The sequence below is a fragment of the Orcinus orca genome, chromosome 14, assembly GCF_937001465.1.
Source record: "Orcinus orca chromosome 14, mOrcOrc1.1, whole genome shotgun sequence".
Taxonomy (NCBI): Eukaryota; Metazoa; Chordata; class Mammalia; order Artiodactyla; family Delphinidae; genus Orcinus; species Orcinus orca.
Genome location: NC_064572.1, coordinates 8,934,181 through 8,955,593, shown reverse-complemented (window position 1 = coordinate 8,955,593; position 21,413 = coordinate 8,934,181). Strand labels below are relative to the sequence as shown.

The 21,413-nt window shown below is 41.2% G+C and overlaps 1 protein-coding gene across 1 annotated transcript in view; it reads left to right on the top strand.

The window, feature by feature from the left end:
• The window catches only part of EGLN1 (egl-9 family hypoxia inducible factor 1), a 56,772-nt gene that overhangs the window by 13,442 nt on the left and 21,917 nt on the right, over positions 1-21,413 (top strand). The gene's annotated exons all lie outside the window — the stretch shown is intronic.

Genomic DNA, 21,413 nt, shown 5'->3' with positions numbered 1-21,413 from the left:
AGTAAGATTCATCTGAATTTTTTTAAAAATGAAAACCTTGGTAATAAGAGAGCATCAGGGCTGGGGGGGAGCGGGGGGAGTGCCTTTAAAACAAAAATGAAACTAGAATTCATATTGGTTGGTTTTGTTTTTATTAAAAATAGTTGCTGTAACTGTTAGACATGAAGGATCTCTTGGTAGTTTTGGTAGAAAACATTTTTAATACGTGTAAGAATAATTTGTCCATCTTGCGCATCTCAGGATCTGTGCTTTGGTGTCGCATAATAACTGTGAGGTTGTTCTTTGATGTAAAGATTCTTGCAGGTGTTTCTTTATCTCAGGAGTGTCTGGAGTCAGGGGCCATTGTTGACAGAAGCCAGGGGTGGGAGTAGGACCTGCTGGCAGTACTTCGGATGTGTGCGGTCGGCCTCTCGGAGCTCTGAGCACAACGCTCAGCGCTCCTCCCACTCTCCTCGGCTCTGAAATGGGGGTGACGTTGACCTGGTTAACAGAAGATATGTTGAATAATTGATTATTGTAAGAAGCTTTTCAAAAAGGTGATTCTGGCTCTCATCAGTGCCCTTTCAAATCACTAGGCCTCGGCCCTGGCAGTCCTTAACTCTCCACCTTTGCCCCCGTTTGTTGTGTTGGTTAAGTTCAGTTTTAGATGAAGAATTCTTAACTTGCTTTTAACGCAATACCAGAACCTTATTTTTAATTAAGAGGAACCTGTTGTTGCTTAGGCGGTTGGTACATAGCCTTGGCACTGTGAAAAAAGAAACTGGTCAGTTGATAAGGGCACCTTGAACTGAATTTCAGAAGTTGTGTTACATCATGGGTAGTGAAATAACGCAGTCCGAGGGACACCCTGATCAAAGGCTCTTTCTCCCTCCATGTTCTCCCTTTAGCGGAATCAAGTCAAATGGCAATAAATATTTTATTTATAATCATGAATTGAATTATTTAAGGTGCATTTAAAAAATTGAAACCTTTGGACGTTAATTACTTTTAAGAGCTAGTTGTGTGTACAGATGAGCTAGTACCTATAAAATGATCAGATCAAATCTCACACAAATGAGTTTATACTTATTTTATAGTTTTTATTGATATAAACATAGATTAGATTGTTTGGTGATTTGTTGATATTAGTATTTACCTTATTTGCCATGTAGGCTATAAGTTAATAGGCTTTTAAAACAAAATCTGAGAGGTTAATTCTTCCTTCCCTAAAATAATGGGGGGGTGTTTGGGGTTAGCTACTGTTCAGTCATGCTTTATGTCTTTTTTACTCTTAGTAGTATCGTCTTGTGGCTGTTACCATTTCATAGCATTCCTTTGGTGTCTGCACTGTTGAATTCAATTCATAATAATAATAGTTGTGATTCTAGTGAAAAATGCATTTTAAGAAGCTCACGTTGTCCTTGATATAAGAAATTGCTTGTAGCTTCCACATTTTTCCTAAAATTGGTCATTTTTAACAATTGAAACCAGTAAGATGTGAACTACTCTACTTACATATTATAGGAAGTAGCTTTTTTATGTTGACACTGGACAAAATTAGTTTAGTTGTTTACAAAGAAAATAAAGCTTATTTGAAAATAAAGAATTGAGAGGAAAGCAAAGTTAAACTACATGTATCCATATCTGTATTTTTCTTACAGAAATATATGCTATCGAGATATGGAAGAGTAATTTCTTTGAATTATACAATACTTTTTAATAATATAGATTATATATGTGGTAATTTTCGTGCTTGCTATCTTTTCAGCTTGGGAACTGCATGTATATGTTAACTGTAAAGATCTTACATATGGGAAGAGAGATTGCTCCTTTGTTTGTGACTTTATATGTTTTCTGATAATAAAAATAATCCAATGCTTCAAAATCCATGAAGCCAAAACTGACAGAATAGGAAGGGGCAATAGACAAATTAAAAATTATAGGTAGAGATTTCAGTACTTCGTTCCAGTAATTGTTAGAACGAAGCAGGCAGAAAATCAACAAGGGTGTATGAAAGATTTGAACACTGTCAACCAACTTGACCTAATTGACATCTGTTGAACGCTCCTCGAAATAACAGAATAAAATACACTTTTTGGAAGCACACATGGGGAATAGACCCTATGCTGAGCCATAAAACAGGTCTCAATGGACTTAAAGGACTGAAATCATTTAGAGGCCGTTCTCAGACCACAGTGGAATTAAATTAGAAGTAAATAATAGGAAGAAATCTTGCAAATCCCATATATGCAGAAATTGAAAAACACATTCCTAAATAATGTCAAGGAAGTAATAGAGGGCTTCCCTGGTGGCGCAGTGGTTGAAGAGTCCGCCTGCTGATGCAGGGGACACGGGTTCGTGCCCCGGTCCGGGAGGATCCCACATGCCGCGGAGCGGCTGGGCCCATGAGCCATGGCCGCTGAGCCTGCGCATCCGGAGCCTGTGCCCCGCAACGGGAGAGGCCGCAACAGTGAGAGGCCCGTGTACTGCAAAAAAAAAAAAAAAAAAAAAAGAAGTAATAGATACAGACGTAGAGGTCAATGGGCAGGAATAAGAATCCAGAAATAGACCCACGTTCAAAACATCAATTGAGTTTTTATTTTTGTTTGTTTACAAAGACTAAGCTAATTCATTGCAGGATAGTTTTTTATTTTATTTTTAAATAAATGGTTTTGGAATAGGTGGATATCTATATGGAAAAAGTAAACATGACCCTTACCTCACTTCATACAGAAGAAATTAATTCAGAGTGGATCACTGACCTAAATATAAGACCTAAAACCATAAACATTTTAAAAAAAAAAGAAGAGAAAATTTTTATGATCTTAAGATAGGCAAAGATTTCTTAGGTCCAAAAAAGAAAAGGATGAACGATGAAGGAAAAAAAAAAAAAAGACAAATTGGACTTTAAACATTAAAACATTTTGCTTACTGAAAAACACCATTTAAAAAAAAGACCCTTTTAGGAGAAAATATTTGCAAAACATATCTGACAAAAGACTTTTATCTGGAATATAGAAAGCTTTCTTATAACTCAATAATAAGAAGGGAAACAACCCACCAGAAAAAAGGGCAAAAGATTTGAACAGATATTTCACAAAAGAAGATATGTGAATGACCATGTACGTGAAAAGATTCTCAACATCATTGGTTATTAGGGAAATGAAAATTAAAAGCACAATGAAAAACCACCGTATATACGCTAAAATGGCTAAAATTTAGCATACTGACAATACCACCTTTTGGGCAAGGATGTGGAACAACTGGAATCCTTACACGCTGATACATTCCTTCATCACTTGTGGGGATGCAGAGTCGTACGGTTACTTTGGGAGACAGGTCAGCCACTGCCCAGAAAGTTAAATACATATAGACTCATCATATGCCCCTAAGTATCTTAAGTATTCTACTCCTAAGTATCTACTAAGAGAAATAAAAACCTGTCCAGATAAAGACTTGAGTATTACTCATTTCCTCAAAAATAGGAAACAACCCAAATGTCCATCATCCGGTGACTAGATAAATAAAATATGGTACATCATACAGTGGGATACTCTTCAGCAATAAAATGAACTACTCTTTTATTCAACAATATGAATGAATCTCAGAAGCGTTGTGCTCAGTGAAAGAGTGTACCATAAATTATTCAGCTCCTTGTGTTGGAAGTTTGGGTTATTTCTAATTTTTTGCTCTGACAAATAATTCTGCATCGGATATTCTTGAAGGTGAATCTTGTGCGTTTTAGTAAGGTTTTTATGAGAAAAATTTCTTGAAGTAGAATTGCTGGATTGAAGAATTTTATATACTTATATTGCTAACATTTACTCAATGCTTATTATGTACCAACCACTATTATAAATACTCCTTCTACCCAGATTATCTTGTTTAGTTCTCACAACAACCATATGAGGGGTAGATACTATTATCTTCCTCATTTTACAGTTGAGGAAACTGAGGCACAGATTTGTTTTAAAAAAACTTGTTCCAGATCACACAATTAGGGACTTACGGAGCCGGGGCACAAACCAGGATAGGCTGACTCCAGAGCTTGACCTCCTAGGTAAGACATGTGAAGTATGTTTCTATTTATGCATGTTTTAGGGGAGTTTATTTACTTTTATGTTTCCTACTTGATCTTGTTCAATGCATTATAGAAATTTCTTAATTTTAAAACATTGGGGATAAGCCAAATATTTATCAAGAGAGTCTTTCTCTTTTCTTACTGAAATAATTTCAGAAATGCACTATTGGAATGTTGTTTAATGTCAACATAGACAAAGTCATACTCGAAAAATACAAACTGTTCACTTAAAAGAACAGTCTTTTGATAGTATACAAATATAGTGTACAATTCTTTGAACAGGTTCGTTTTTTCACATAGATCATAAAAGGTATTGGTCAAGTAGTAAAGTTCATATTAACCTGTAGCGATTTTCAAATAGGCTGTATATGCACAGCGTGTTGTAGTTCCTTTAAGTGTGTAAGCTTTGCATTAGAATCACGTTAATGTCAGGGGCCCACTGTAGATCTTCTGAATCAGATTTTGAATCCCAGGAGAAGGCCAGACAACTTCTTAAAACTTAATAGAGATCCTAGTTCATATTTGGGTCTGAGAAAACTGGTATAAGGTGTATTCTTAATCGATAGGGATATAAAAAATGTGACATCTGATATCTCAGATATCCAAAGGACATTTATTAACTATTCTAAATATCTCTTAACAACCAATAAGTTGGCAAGGAAGAAATCTTTTATTAATGAAAACAGCTGGTTACATTTTCTTGATTATATGAATCCCATAAATTAATGCTCTCTCATCTTTCTTCCCCAAGGCTTCTATACAAGTAGGCGATACCATCTGCCTTCACTTGGTCATCACTTATTTATTCCTTAACCTACTTACAACATGATGTGTGCGTTCAAATGCTGTTTTGAAGCTAATCTTTTGAAAGGTATTATTCCCCTGTTATAAGAGGACCTGTCCTTTTCTTTCTGCTGCCTTTTTTCTCCTGTCACTCTGTAGCACTTGATTGGAGGTAGTATGTTGTATTGGTGAAGAGTGTAGGATTCAGAGTCAGAATGCCTGGATCCTAAGCCTGGCTGTGCCATTGGCTAGTTGTGTGATGCTAGCAAGTTACCTGCCTTGTGTTCACATTTGTTTCACGGGATAAAAAGAGTACTTATGTCATGATTGTGGAGAGGACTAAATTGGCTAATGTATGACAAGCATTGTAGCTGGCATGTAGTAAGCTAGCAGAATTCCCACTTGTTGTTATTCACCCCTCCCTTTTCCTTTCTCCTTCCTCAGCTAACATGATACTGCACTGCCCTGGCTTTCTGTAATCTCTCAAACCATTCCTTCTCTATTGGCTTCCTTTCTTCTAAGTGTGGGTATTTCCCTCCCTTTGGCATCAGCATTCTTCTCTTTACCCGTAATATGGAGATGGGCCACTGGCTTTGAGATCAAGCAGACCTGGTTTCAGTTCTAGCCCTGCTGCATGTTAGCTGAATGACCTCAGATTTTAACCTGAATCCTTTCCAAGCTCAGGTGTCTGATCTGTAAAATAGAGGCAGTTCCTTTCTTCCGGATTGTTGGGAGGGTTAGAGATAACAGAATGCCCAGTATAGGGTCTGGCACACTAGTTGCTGAGTGAATGGGATCCTCTGCTCCTGCTGTCATTTCTAGCTTGTGTCATCCACTTGATCTCATCCAGTTCTGTATCTTCAGATACATCACTGAACTGTTGATTCTTTTTTTTTAATGTGTATTTTATTTATTTATGTATTTATTTTAGGCTGCGTTGGGTCTTCGTTGCTGCGCGCGCGCTTTCTTTAGTTGCGGCGAGCAAGGGCTACTCTTCGTTGCGGTGCACAAGCTTCTCATTGCAGTGGCTTCTCTTGTTGCGGAGCATGGGCTCTAGGCACGCGGGCTTCAGTAATTGTGGCACGCGAGCTCAGTAGTTGTGGCTTGCGGGCTCTAGCGCGCAGGCTCAGTAGTTGTGGCGCACGGGCTTAGTTGCACCGCGGCATGTGGGATCTTCCCGGACCAGGGATTGAACCTGTTTCCCCTGCATCAGCAGGTGGATTCTTATCCACTGGGCCACCGGGGAAGTCCTGAACTGTTGATTCTTAGTTCTGTTTCCCAAGTTGCATTTTCTTCTCTCCCTGTTAAGGTGCGCTTTCTCTATTTCTTACTGGTATTTTAGAGTTTTCATATCTGATATCAAATTAATCCTCTATCATCTTCCCTCTGAAACTTGCTCTTTACTGTGTGTTCCATTTTTTAATCCTTGCTCTTGACATCCTCCCAGCCATGGTACCTTAGCATTGGGTTGATTCATGCTGTCTTTCAGTCTGTCTCTGCTTCCTCTCTCAGCAAGGGTTCCATTCTCACCAACACTGAGGCTCAAACACCCATCTTTGGCTTTCAGTTCCCACTATCTTTTTTTGTGTGCTTTCTCCTGATAGCCATGAATGTCATCTCCCTGCTTCCAGTATTCCTTGTTCTCCCTAGTCTATCCTTTACATTCAACTTTACATTCATCTTCCTAAAGTCGGGGGGGGGGTTAGTAGATTTTTCCCAAAGGGCTAAGTGTTTTAGGCTTTGGAGGTCCAACATTCTTTGTTGTAGTTACTGAACTCTGCTGTTGTAACGGGAAAGCAGCCATAGCAATGTGTAAATGAATGAGCATGGCTGTGTTCCAATAAAACTTTATTTACAAAAACAGGAGGTGAGCTAGCTTTGGCCCACAGGTCAGGGTTTGCTGACTGCTGTCCTAAATGGCAGCTCAGATTATTGTCAATGCTTGCTTATATGACTTCAGGCATTCTGTAGCTTGAAAAATGAGTCTGAATTCCTTAGCATAGTATTTGAGGTCTGCCTCGAGTTAGCTTTATTTCCCTTGTCATACGTTGTTTATTCTAGCAAATGAAACTACCTCCTGTTCTTCGGACACGCCATACTTTATTAGGGCAATCTCATGGTTCTTTTGTTGGTTAAGGTTTTAGAGTAAGCACTCTGTGTGTGCTTTTTAATTTTCCTCCCTCCCTCTCTTCCTTCTAAATTACCGCTTCTCATAGTATTTCTTGAAATAATTCCCTTTTTAAAATACTGACTGCCAGGTGGAACAGTTTTCCTAGCACCCCGCTTTCCTATTCTTATCTAAAGTATTTTGGTTTTAAGTGTTCTACTTCTCACCATTTGGAGAAGCAAAATATGATGCAATTCCAAGGTTCCAGAAATATTAATTCTCATACCAGTTGCTCTGAATGGTAGTTCCTAACACTTTCTTAGCCATTCTGGACGCATGTGTGAGTGATGCCATGGTACATGGAAGTTCTTTGGGAAAATAGCTTTAGGTCTGATGGGCTTAGTGGCAGTTTCTTCAGAACCTGTTTTGACCTCTGTATAGTAGTATTCTATTTCTCCTATCTCATCTCAGCCTTTCCGATCTCACTGAGTGATGAAGGAACATCTCTATTATATTTTTTTCTTAAAAAATTTTTTTTTAATTTACAACTTCCAGAGAAGTTGCGATATTATTACAAAGAATTCCTGAATGCTCTGCATCCAGATTTCCCAAATGTTAACATTTTAGTGCATTTGCTTCATTTTTTTCCTGTCTCTCAATATGTATTCTGAAATATTTGAAAATAAATCACAAGCATGACACCCGTTACCACTAGCTACCTTAGTACATTGTTTTATATAATCACACAACAATAATCAAAATCAAAATTAACACTGATAATTCTGTTATCTAATATACAGATCTTATCCTGATATGGCAAGTTATTCCAATAATGTCTTTTATAACAAATGAAAATCTTGGATCATACATTGCATTCAGTTATCATGTCTCTGAAGTTTCCATTAATCTGAACCAGTTCCTCAGATCGCCTGTGTTTTATGACACCTACATTTTTGAAGCGTACAGGCCAATTATTTTGTAGAATGTCCTTGAGTTTGGGTTTGTCTGACATTGTTTAACCATTAGATTAGGGTTATTTGACTTTGTCAGGAATATCACTCAAGTGTTGCTGTGTCCTTCTCAGTGCCTCTTACCAGGAAGCACATGATGTTGATTTGTCCCTTTACTGAAGAAAATCTCTGTTGGATGCTGTATATCTTCCCTAGGGCTTGGGGACATTCTGTATCAACCTGGTGGACACGTGAGCCCCTTGGAGCTCCCTTATGAGCCCTTGGAGCTCTTCCTAGCAGCATTCTAATTCCTTAAGTTAATATTTTTTAGTACTTTTCTCTAGGCACGTGCTGGGGACGTAAAGACAAGTAAAACACGATCCTAGCCTTAACAGTACTCATGGTGTAATGCAGGGGTCAGCAGACTTTTCCCCAAAGGGCCAGGTAGTAGTTATTTTAGGCTTTGTGGGCTACATGGTCTCTGTTGCAACTACTCGAATCTGCCATAACATCAGTGGCTAACCATGGAATAGAATGTAAAATTGAAATGACTATTTAAGATAAAACTGAGCCTTGCAAGAAATGTTGTGTGTATAGTGAGCTTCTTAGATGTGTATCTGCAGACCCTTCTACTGTTTGCTGGAAAACTTTGAAAAGCACTGCTAGGCGTTTGGAGCCATTGAAGGATCAGAGGAAGGCAGGGACATCAGATTTTGATTTTAGAAAGTTAACTTGGATGGAGTACAGACAATAGTTTGGAGCAGGGCAAGGCAGTCCTGGAGGCGGGGAGAGGGGTCAGGAGGCTGTTACTAGGAATCCAAGGAAAAGATAAGGACCTCTTTTAAGATAGAAGTACTAGCGCTGTAGAGATCCAGGCATACATAGCAAGGGATATTTGATCTGATTGATTGTATAGGGCAAGGGAAGTGGAGAAGGGTAAGTCGAGGATGATTTCTAAGCTTCTCTAGGGAAATTGACCAAGGTTGCCACTTGGTAAAGGAAAGAATATATGAAGAACAGCAACTTGAAGACCAGGGATGACAGGCAAATAAGTTGTCGTGGAATCGTTGAGTTTAATATGCCTGTGTATGTACAAGTGGAAATAGGTTTTATAGGTCTAAGGCTGCAGAGAGCCATCTGGACTATGGTGGTCAGCATATAGGTCATAGCTGAAGCCACAGGATTGAGTGCCGTCGCCTGGAGAAGGAATTTTGCATAGCAACGGTAGTGCTAATTACAGAAGCCCTGTGGGAAGGAAAACTTCATTGGTGGAGAAAGGGCATGGGAGGAAAGCATATTGAAAGAAAAAGAAGGAAACCAAAGGACAGTGGTGTTTTAACCAAGGAGAATAGAGGTGCAAGAAGATCAATAGTATCAACCACAGCAGAGAGGGTTAATTAGGATTAGAACTTGAGACATATATTGCTTTTATTAAAAAGGTGGGGCGGGGCTTCCCTGGTGGCGCAGTGGTTGAGAGTCCGCCTGCCGATGCAGGGGACGCGGGTTCGTGCCCCAGTCCGGGAGGATCCCACATGCCGCGGAGCAGCTGGGCCCGTGAGCCATGGCCGCTGAGCCTGCGCGTCCGGAGCCTGTGCTCCGCAGTGGGGGAGGCCACAGCAGTGAGAGGCCTGCGTACCGCAAAAAAAAAAAAAAGAAAAAGAAAAGTGGGGCGGGCATAGTTTGGGACTTCGCCCAAACTTTAATGGTATCTAGGAGTCATTTGAAGATCTTGTTAAAGTAGAGATTCTGAGTCAGTAAGCCTGGGGTGAATTCCAAGATTCTGCATTTCCAACAACCTTCCGAGCAGCGAACGCTGCTATTCTGAGAACTATGTAGACCACCCACGGTTATCAAATTGTGCATTAAGGCAGCCCAGGGCACTGTAGCAAACTCACAGGGGTGCCATGAATATTTTTAAAATTTCAAGGGAAATACAGCAACATCTCTTGGACACCACACCATTAGGTCACTGTATTCCTTTTGGTGATGTCATACCTTTGTGAAGCTGGGTTTTCAGTGCTTACTCTGATTTTTTAGAAAAGCAAGTACTGGGCTTCCCTGGTGGCGCAGTTGTTGAGAGTCCGCCTGCCGATGCAGGGAACACGGGTTCGTGCCCCGGTCCGGGAAGATCCCACATGCCGCGGAGCGGCTGAGCCCGTGAGCCATGGCCGCTGAGCCTGCGCGTCCAGAGCCTGTGCTCCGCAACGGGAGAGGCCACAACAGTGAGAGGCCCGCGTACCGCAAAAAAAAACACAAAAACCAAGTACTTCCTAAAAATCAGTGTGAAACAGAAATGAGGCTGATTCCAAGGTTTGAAAAGTTATGCAGTGCCCAACAGACGCTAAACTATTAGGATTTAAATACTTGCCAAGTGGTTTGGCCCATACGACTTAATAAAGTGAACAATCAGGTATTTCTTTTGGCCTAGGAGTGCCATGAAAAAATTACTGTGACACTAATTACTGTGTGAACCAAGAAAGTCTGGGAACCATTGGCATAACTGTTCTTCATAGAAACTTACCTGTGGAGCAAAGCGGCCGAGAAGATTGGATGGTAACTGAGAAAGGGCTTATTTTAAAGTAGAAAAGACAGGTATGTTACATGCTGGGGGAGGGAACAGCTGAGAGAGAAACAGATGTGAAGATATGGCAGATAAAGGTGTTGACTTAGAGTGAAAGGTCTCTGAGGAGATGAGACAGGATGGAATCTAGACCCTGCTTTTCCAAACCTTGCTGCAAACCCGCAGCATTGGTTTGCTGGAAGGAAGTGCAGAATCTCACATCCCACTGCAGACCTCCTGAATCAGAATATGGATTTTCAGTAAGATTCCCAGGTGATTATAAATGTGTGTTAAAATTTCAGAAGCACTGTATAGGCAGGATTATCCCTCCATAGGAGAAAGAATGCCCCTTTTGTTTATTCCATCACTGTGTTGTGTAATCTTGTACACGCCAGCCGTTCTGATTGAGGGAAATGAGGTGATGAGGCCTATAGGTTAGATACATTAAGAGTTCTGAGAGTAAGAAGTTGAAGAAGTTTCTACCCGATTGCCTTAATTACCTCAGAGAAGTAGGAAACATCTCCATCTATTGAATTAAAGAGTTGGAGCTGAAATAATGGCTGGAAGAGGTGAGTGATGGAGGTTTGGAATAATCGTTTTGAGGAGTACAAATAAATTGACTAGGATGAAATTGCCAAGCAAATCTGAAGTTCCGGCTGAGGTCAGAGACCACTTTCAGTTGTTTAGGTGTTAGTCTGCATGGTAATAACTTTTTCCAGCAGTGCTGAGTAGCTTGGGTGTAAATTTGTTAGTTTGCAGGGTGAGGTTAAGGGAAAAATGAGAGGGCTAACAAAAACTCTATCCTGGATAAAGAAAGAAATGAAGCCACAAGGAGGAATATGAGAAGGAGGGGTAGAAGGGTTGGAGGTCTTCTTGAAAGCCTATGAGGTCACACATCCTGGATTTGGAGGAGTTCTGCCCTTGTTCTTATCTACCAGGAAGAGGAAAATTCTTTTTTGTCAGGCTGTAGAGATTTATCAGGACTTAGTGATTGACTGGCTAACAGGGAAGAAGGCTCAGTCTAGAATGACTCCTAGAATTCTGGTTTTAGAGACTGCTTAGAGTACATTATTAATCAGTGAGGAATTGATCTCCTGTGGGGGTTTTGTTTTGTTGTAGATGGGAAGTGTGGAGGCAGGGTAAGATCTGATTTGGAAATGTCAAATTTGAGGCTGGATAGGGGACTATCTAGGTGGAGATGGCTAGCCCACTGGTAATATAGACATGCTACTCAAGAGAGGTCAAGTATGAAGGTCAATTTGGGAGTCAGTGGTATAATAATAGCCTCTACTAATTGAGTGTTTGCTCACTGTTAGGCAGAAGACTGAGCAGTTTATATGCGTTATCACATTCACCCTCTCATCAAGTAGGCTTACACAAATGTCCATGGTCACACAGTTAGTAAGTGGCAGAACCAAATCCACGCCCTTCTACTACATTCTGGGAGGTGATTGATACCAGGTGTAAATGACAAAAGAAAATGAAAACTTCCTCAAATGGGCTTAAGCAAGCCAAAAGAGAAATGAATTGCTTCCCAGAACTATAGGTCTAGTAATTGACCTTCTGGCGCACAGTTGGAACCAAGGGCGCAAGCAGTCTCATCAAAACTTGATCTCTCAGCCCTTGTTTTCTATATTAGTTATTCTCTTGTAAGCTCTCTTCATCCTCTTCTCTCGCCAGTAGTTTCAGCCTTACATCCTGGAGATACACAGTTGACCCTTGAACAGCAGGGGTTTGAACTGCAGGGGGGTCCACTTATAGGATTTTTTTCAAAGTAAATACAGCATGATCTGCTTTTGGTTGAATCCCCAGATGCTGAACCACAGATATGAAGGAACTGTGTATACAAAGGACAGACTATAATTTATACTTGGATTTTTGATTGCTCGGAGGGGTGTTGTCCCTAACCCCGGCATTGTTCAAGGGTCAGCTGTACATAGAAAGAGAGCTTCTGTTTACCAGGGGCTCTGACGGAAATTGGCTTGGGCTGTGTGCTTATTTGTGAACCAGTCTCTGGCCAGGCTTGAACCATGTGCTGAACCTGGAGGGTAAAGAGTGAGCCTCCCAGACATAGGCACTGAGGATGACAGATCAGCATTGCCCTAGGAAATGAGGCTGCTGGAACGAGAAAAGGGGGAATGGATGCTGCGCAAACCAAAGCAGATGTCCACACACGGGCAGGGATGCAGTCCCCCTGTGACTGTGTGAGGAGTGTACCAGGAATGATGATAATAGCTAACATTAATTGGATGCTTACTGGGTACCACGTGCAATGCTAGCCCTTTATATGCATTCTCTTTTTAATCCTCACAGTAGCCCTTTGAGATACATACAGTCCACCCTCCTTATCCGTGGATTCCGCATACATGGATTCAACCAACTGTGGATCAGAAATATTGGGAAAATATTCAGGAAGTTCCAAAAAGCAAAACTTAAATTTGCTGCAATGCTGGCAGCTACAGTTGACCCTCAAACAACACAAGTTGAACAACACAGGTCCACTTATATGCACATTTTTTTCATTAGCAAATACTGCAGTACTGTACTATCGGCAGTTGGTTGAATCTGTGGATGCGGAACTACAGATCTGAAGGAACCTCAGATACAGAGGGCCAACTATAAGTTATACTCAGGTGTTTGGCTGCGTGGCAGGTCAGTACCCCTAACCCCTGTTCAAGGGTCGGCTATATTCACATAGCATTTACATTGTATTAGGTATTATAAGTAATCTAGAGATGATTTTAAATATATGGAGAATGTGTGTAGGTTATTAGCACATACTGTGCTATTTTATATAAGGAACTTGAGCATCCATGGATTTTGGTATCCAAGGAACAAATCCCCGTGGATACTGAGGGACAGCTGTACTGTAGGTATCCCCACACGTAGCTAGTAAGTAGCAGAGCTGAAATTATAATCCAGGCTGGCCAGCTGCAAATCTTAATATACTTACTTAACCATTGTACTATAAGTTGCTTTATCTCCTCTGTACCACCATAACATTTCTATACCACCATAACATTTTTTAAGGGCCTTTTATTTATTTATTTTTATTTTATTTATCTTATTTTTGGCTGCTTTGGGTCTTCGTTGCTGTGCACAGGCTTTCTCTAGTTGTGGCGAGCGGGGGCTACTCTTCGCTGCGGTGCGCGGGCTTCTCATTGCGGCAGCCTCTCCCATTGCGGAGCGTGGGCTCCAGGCGCGCGGGCTCAGCAGTTGTGGCTTGCAGGTTCCAGAGCACAGGCTCAGCGGCCATGGCTCACGGGCCCAGCTGCTCCGCGGCATGTGGGGTCTTCCCAGACCAGGGACCGAACCCGTGTCCCCTGCATTGGCAGGCAGATTCTTAACCACTGCACCCGCAGGGAAGTACCCGCCGTAACATTTTATTTGTGTTTTTTTATTGTATTTTTCACAGTTTGTCTATTATAGTTGGGGAGTTACAGTGGTTTAGAGCATAGTGAATCAGACCTAGGTTACCATTTGTTCTATATAATATGCTTTTAATAAACATTTGTTAATGTGACTTAAATAACATTTACCTTAAATGTTATAGTGGAAATTCTTTGTTATTTTAAAAATTAAATTCTCATTTTTCTCCTTTTAAATGTTTTGTGCCATTTATTTATTTATTTATTTGGGCTATGCCGCGCAGCTTGTGGAATCTTAGTTCCCCAACCAGGGATTGAACCTAGGCCCTCGGCAGTGAAAGCGCAGAGTCCTAACCACTGGACCGCCAGGGAATTCCCTGTGCTTTATATTTTAATCTCACAAGTGGCTTTTTATATTTAGCCACAGAACACTTTCTTTTTTCCTAAGACTTTTTATACCATCCTTGAATATGTAAAATTCTAGTTGAATTGTTGCATTTTAGTGTGTCTCTAGAGATTATGAAAATTTTTTTGTTAATCTTGGTTGAGCCTTTATAACAGTAGTTTCAGAATCTTACCCAGTATTTCTGTAAATTTTTTTTTCAAGAAAACAAAACAAAATAAAGCTAATAGTGCTTCTGCAAGGCTTTTGTCATCAGAGTAATTTATTGAGGTCACCCCGTTTATTTATTAGAATTGGATATTCACAAAACTGAGCCGATATCTTAATGTGTCCTCATTTGAGATGTTTATTTTAAGCAGTGAGTGTTCTGGGCTGACTAATAAAGTTTGAGTTTTTAGACCAATAAAAGTTACCAAGTACTGTTTAATTTTGGCGTCCGTTATTACATGCGTTGTGACGCCAGTTATATTTCTTCTAATCCTGTCGGTTTGAAATGTCTGCTCTGTGTCATTATAAAGGAAGCAGTGTAGGATTAGAAATTGGGAGACCCAGATTTTTGTCCTTTGGCTCTCTAGTTGGAGGGGTCTCTTAACTGAAGAGTTTGGGCCAGACCTTTATGGTCTCTTCCAGTTTTAAAATTCTAGAGTTTCTACTTTCAATTTCTGCTATATCTGAAGTACTGCCAGATGGAACGTATAGTCTTCGAGCTAGATTGGAAGGTTATGTAGTCCAGGTTCCTCGTTTCAGAACCAGAGAAAGCTGGCTAGACAACGTGGTCCATGAGCTCCGCCACTCAGCGGCAGATGCAGCAGGGAAGGGAGGTTTCTGCCTCTGCTGCTCTGCACTCCTCTTTCCTCAGAACAGTTGTGCCAAGGGGAGCACAGCTAGCATGCGTTTATTTGATTAAAGAAACATTTTATTAGGCATGTTGCTAGCTGCCAAGATGCATAAACGAGGGAATGTGCATGAAAAGCCACATAGTGTGGAGTCTCAAAACTGGGCTGTGGAGTCCAGCAAACCTGGGTTCACAGTCTAGCTGGCTGCTTAGTTCTGTGGCCTCAGGTAAGTTAGCCATTCCAGATCTCAGTGGCCTTGTCTGTAAAATGAGGACATTAGCATTCTGTACAACTGTTGTAAGGATTAAATGAGATAATAAAGATTATATCAATACTTCGCAAGGTGCCTGGTGCATAGTAGGCTCTTGTAGAGATTATAATGAAGGCGTTCATGAAGGAAGAAAGGAATTAAGATGTACAGAACTCTTTCCTTTGTTGTCTTGTTTAGCTCACATCCTCGTGTGAAATAGTGCTAATTCTAATTTCTCAAATGAGGAGACAGCTCTGAAGGTTTGGGACTTCTCCCACGCCCCGTAGCTGTCGGTAGTAGCTAACACGGCTAACGCTCTCTGTTTCCCAGGCTGTGTTTTAAGCACTTTTTGTGTCCTATCTTATTTGCCATGCAGGTCAGGTATACTGTTGTTATTTTCACTTTACAGACAAGAGAAATCAGGCACAGCAAAGTTAAATAACCTCCCCAGTGACCCAGCACATACAGTGCAGGCAGTGTCTGTGTCCTTCCTTTATTTCATGTGGCCTTTTGGGGATGTAAAAGCCATGTTGCAAAGTGGAAAGCACTACGTAAGATGGGGTGCTATTTTATCTGACTTGGGCCCTGCACTCTGGAGATGACAGTCCACTGGGGATGTGTCTTCTCCATGCTAAACCGGCTCACTTCTACCACTGTTACTTACTGGACGTTGTTTGGCCATTTTTTTTTTTTTTCTTAATAAATACTCCAGCTTGTCAGTATTCTTCCTCTAATGTGTCCCCAGAAATGGATACAGGCTTCAGGTATGGCCTGAGTAGTACAGAATCTAGGAACTGTTTAATGTTACTTAATGTCGCAGTAGCTTTTTAGTAACACAGTGGCTCGTTTAAGTTTATGGTCAACCCAGACTCCTAGATTTGGGGAGTTTTTTGTTTTTTAAGATATCTGTTCTCTAAACTGTCTTATCCCCGTTTTATAGTTTACTCTGCCCCCCAGGAGTTGTGAGAATTAAATGAAAGAATGAGTATAAAGTTATTGCCACCGTGACTGGCACGTAGTAATACCTCAATAAATGGTGGTTGTTTTCCTGTTATATTTATTTATCTAAACTCTTCCCCTTCAGAAAAGTTACACTGATAGATTCTTCTATTTTTGTGATTCAAGATCATTGATAGTGATCAAAATTTGTGGTCAGGATGCTGAGTGGCTACATTTGGGTAGAAATAAATGTAATTGAAGTTAAGTTTAGGGAAGGGTTGTAGAGTGGGAAGTAACATTTGAGAATCATATAAACTATTCTCACGCTTCTGCTGTTTGTTTTAAATTCTGTTAGGTAATTTTAACCATTGTGGTTTGGTTTGCATGTTAAGTGTTTGGGAGAAGAAAAGTTTGTATTGTTGCAATACTATCCTCTGCAAAGCCTTTTAAGATACGAGATGTTTACACCAAAAAAAAAAAAAAATTGATGAAAAGGTAGATTAGGTAGAGGCTAAAGATAGAATAGAACCTCCAGGCAGACAGGGGCCAGATGTGGGATTTATAGAGAAGCAACCTGTTAGTTTGTCCAGCTCCTGTTTCACCATCTTATCAATCAAATATATGAGAATGTTTTCAAGGTGTATCTGGTTGGTTCTTCATAATTAATTTACTTAAAATTCTCTCAAATTGTATACAAAAGTGGAGCCTCACCTTAAGACTTCTTGCAACATTCTCTGCACATTAATCACATCCTTATAGCAGTGGCCCATCTCATAGCCCATCAGTCACTTTGGTTAGAGTCACTGGGCCCCATCACCCTCCAGAACCAAAACAAAACTTCCTCTTTCGTCAGCAGCGTATGTAGAGATAATATTGAATAACAGTTGGTAAAATTCTGCCTACAGTAGATTTACACATAATGATGTTGATCAGATGAGCTGGATGGATCTGTTATTAACAGGATTCAGTAAACATTGTGACATAAAGATTAACCTGGGCCAGCAGAAAACTGTAGCTCAAAGAAATACGTGGCTCTGAGGAATAGGGGAGAAGCAGCAGAGTGGCACAGATGCTTGTTCTGGAGGGCAGTGGGAACAAGGGTTGGAAATTCTGGATGTCAGTACTTAGTTACTGGCAATATGCCTGGAAGTCACTAGGCGTAAGGGTTTAGAGAACTTGAGTTCTTAATAGTTGTTATGGAAATCTTGTATTCCTTTTAGACCGTTTTTCTAAACCACTCGCTAGGTACACTTGAACATTCTTAAAAATAAGCTACGCCTAGGGCCAAAATAAAGTCACATGGTACTGAATGAAAACCAGTCTGTAGGCTTAATTTAGTAACCCTGCCTCTGTGTGTGTGTGTGTGTGTGTGTGTGTGTGTGTGTGTGTGTGTGGTATGTATGTTATTTTTGTCATCCCTTGCAAGTAGAAAGCTGTTGAACTTCAAATTTATTTCTTATGACCTAATAATACTTCTGTCAACCTTTAGTAAAACTCAACTTCTATTTTAAATGTATTAAAGTTGTTTACATTATTCCCAGCCTCCCCCCCTTAGTCATTAATTGATTCATTCAGCACATAGTTGAGCACTTGTGTTTGGCACAGATTAGTAAAGCCTGGTTCATGCCCCGTAGGAGTCCAAAATCTGATCGGAAAACCCATAAAATAAGTATTATAAAGGTGTCTAGATATGGCAATTTATAGTTAAGCAAGTACCTTAAGGATGATGTGAAAAGCAAAGAACGTTAAAAGCGCATTAAACTCACTCAAAGTGATAAAAGTAGAGGAGAGGTTAACTTTATTTGAACCGGGCCATAATTATTTTCTAAGACCAGATCTGGCTCTTATAAGATTGATTACATTCCCGTGCAGTGGTATGGAGAGGCATATTAAACCCTTCAGCACTTAAAACAAGGCCCAGATAGGTTTATTTGTAAAATGTAGATAGTCGCTTTCCTGCATGACTCATGGAGCCGTTGCAGGACTGAAATGAGATGCACTGTATGCAAGTCCTGTAAACTGGAGTTCTCTCCCAGTAAACTCGTCCTCTCACAAATGCTGCGACTTGAATCTCTGTCAGTCACGCCACAAAAGCTTTTCAGAAGTGCTTGGTTCTCTGCCTACAAAGAGAGTTGTGCTATTATTATTGGAAAAAAAAAAGAATCAGCTCATTATTGGAATTATTGATTTCTTAAGAGTCTTGAGTTATATGACCATGAGTTATATGTTCTTATGAACTAAGAAAGAGTGCTGACTTTGTCTATTAAATCTTAATGAAAAAAGCATTTTAGTGACTACTGAATTTCTCTCCAAGCATTGAGGCTAGGGCTAAGTTTAAACTTTTAAGTAATGCATTTGAACCCATTCATTTTGGGAATATTTTTAAAAATATGACTTTTGTTGTTACTGTTGCATTGATTCTACATCAAGAAAATTAAAAATAAAAAACAAGCATTTTGATAAACCATTATGGAAAAGAATATAAAAAAAGAATGTACGTGTATAACTGAGTCACTTTGCTGTACAGCAGAGAGTGGCACAACATTGTAAATCAACTACACTTCAATTAAAAAAAAACACAGGATTTGGAATCGCAAAACAAAACAAAACAGAAAAAACAACCCAGGGACTCCCCTGGTGGCGCGGTGGTTAAGAATCCGCCTGCCAATGCAGGGGACACAGGTTCAAGCCCTGGTCCAGGAAGATCCCACATGCCGCGGAGCAACTAAGCCCGTACACCACAACTACTGAGCCTGCGCTCTAGAGCCCACAAGTCACAACTACTGAGCCCGCGAGCCACAACTACTGAAGCCCGCGTGCCTAGAGCCCATGCTCCACAACGAGAAAAGCCACCGCAATGAGAAGCCCGCGCACCACAATGAAGAGTAGCCCCTGCTCGCCGCAACTAGAGAAAGCCCGCGCGCAGCAACGAAGACCCAACGCAGCCAAAGGAAAAAAAAAAAAAAAACACCCAACATTTTTTCCTCTATAGAGTGACCCAAAAGAGGAAACAGCTAGCTGTTTGCCAACTCCAGTAAGAAAAGCAGACTCATTACTTTGCAGCTATGCTTTGGTGCTACTCTATCACCTACTCAAGTGAATGAAAACTCAGAGCTGATTGTATCACTTCCTAGCTCAGAGCTCTTCGGTGGCTCCCTATTACCCACCAGATAAAATCAAGTTCATTATCAAGGAGCACTCACCTTCCAGGAAGGGGCTTTGCACGTGTCCAGCCTCGTGCTCACACTTTGGCTCCCCCGCTTGCAGTTTACACACAGCACACGCCTGAGCCCGTAACACCATGCTGTTCCTTGTCTTCGTTTGTGACTTTTTCTTTTCCTGGAATGTTCTCCCTCTCCTCTTTGCCTAGCTAATTTGTATTCTTCTTTCAAGACACATTTATCAAGAAGCTTTCCCTGATCCCAACTTCCCCCCAGTGGGATAATGCTTAGTGCCTAGTCTGGTCATTTTAATTGTTGGTTGTGTTGAAATGATTAGTTTTCCTTTCGATTCCTCTGGACTGCAAGTTCTTCAGGAGCAGGGACTGTCTTCCTACCAGCGTCTCGTGAACCCTAAGTCTCAGCGTGTCCAAAATTGGCCTCCTCATCTCCCGCAGCCCCTGCCCTAAGCCCGTGCCACCTGTTGTCTCCGTTCATTTAGGGTAGTTACAGTTTTCCAGCTTCTCAAGCCAGAACCTTAGAGTCATGTTCTACCCCGTACCAGTCCCTCTGGGGATTCTGCTTGTGCTGCCTTCAAAACAGAAGGAGAGTCCAGCCACTTCTTAGCGCCGTGATCCAGGCCGTCAGCGCACTTCACCTGTTACTGCAGTAGCCTTCGAACTCACCTCCTGCCCTCCACTCTTGCCAGCCTTCAGTCTATTTTCCACATCAGGGGTTGCAGACTTTCTGCAAAGGGCCAGATGGTAAACGTTTTAGGCTTTGTGGACCAAACAGTCTGTGTCGCAGCGACTCAGTCCTGTCGTGGCATGAAAACAGCCATGCCACAGATGGTATGGTAATACGTAAACAAATGAGTGTTCCAATAAAACTTGACTAACAGAAACGGGCAGTGGGCGGTAGTTTTCCAGCCATTGCTCCACATGGCAGCCAGATTGCTCAAAGCCCTCCAGCGACCTCTCTCTTAGTTAGTCCTTTCAGTGATGTCTACAGCCCCCAGCTCTTCACCTCTGACCTCATCTCCCACTGTCGCCTGCTTTGCTCTCTCCTCTCCAGGCACACTGACGCTCCTTTCCCTCCGACAGGCCAGGCACACTGTGCCTGGAACATTCAGTTCTTCATCTCTTTCAGATTTGCTCAGACGTCAGCTTCTCAGAGAGGTCTGCTTGACCACCCCATTAATAATTATAAGCCCAGCGTTGTATTCCCCATTCCTGTTTTTTTTTCCCACAGTGCTTATCTTCTCACGTACTATTTATTGTGCTCTGTGTTGACTTAATTATTTTGTTTGTCCTTTCTCCTCCTAACAGAATATGCTCCCTGAAAGCAGTCACTTTTTTAATCTGTCTGTCCATTATTGTACCCCCAAGATCTAGAACGGTGTCTGACATACAGTAAATGCTCAGAAAATAGTTGTTGAATGAATGAACAAACAGTGGATATTTTTAAGGTGGTGGTTGTTGTTTTAACGCGTTCTTCCTTCTCTGTCACTGCACCGAATCCTGTCTGTTTCACAGTCTTAATTTTGCCTTAGTTTTCCTGTCCTCTCCAGTCCTGTGGCCCTTCGTCCGGGCTCGCATCTCTCACGTGCATGTCAGTAACCTCTAATCCCAGGTCCTCCACTCCCTCCCCTGTGAGTAGCCCGAGTGATGCTTGGAAAGTTGAAATACGATTCTTCTGCTACTATGCTTTGACATCTGGCCCTTGATAATCAGAATCCTGTTGAACGCTTGTTTAGAATTCTGAGGTCGTAGGCCTCATCCCATGCTACGAAATCAAGATTTCAGGTATGGGGTTTGGAACCATATTTTAAGAAGTAGACCAAATGATTCTTACTGAACACATTTGGCTTCACTGGCCTGTAAAACAAACTACTGAGCAAGTCGTTGAGAGCCTTTCTGCCGGCCCCTGCCCCGTCTATCCTGCCTCATCTCCCCCCGCCCCCCCCCACCCGCCCCTTCATGTTCCAGCGGTGCTCGCC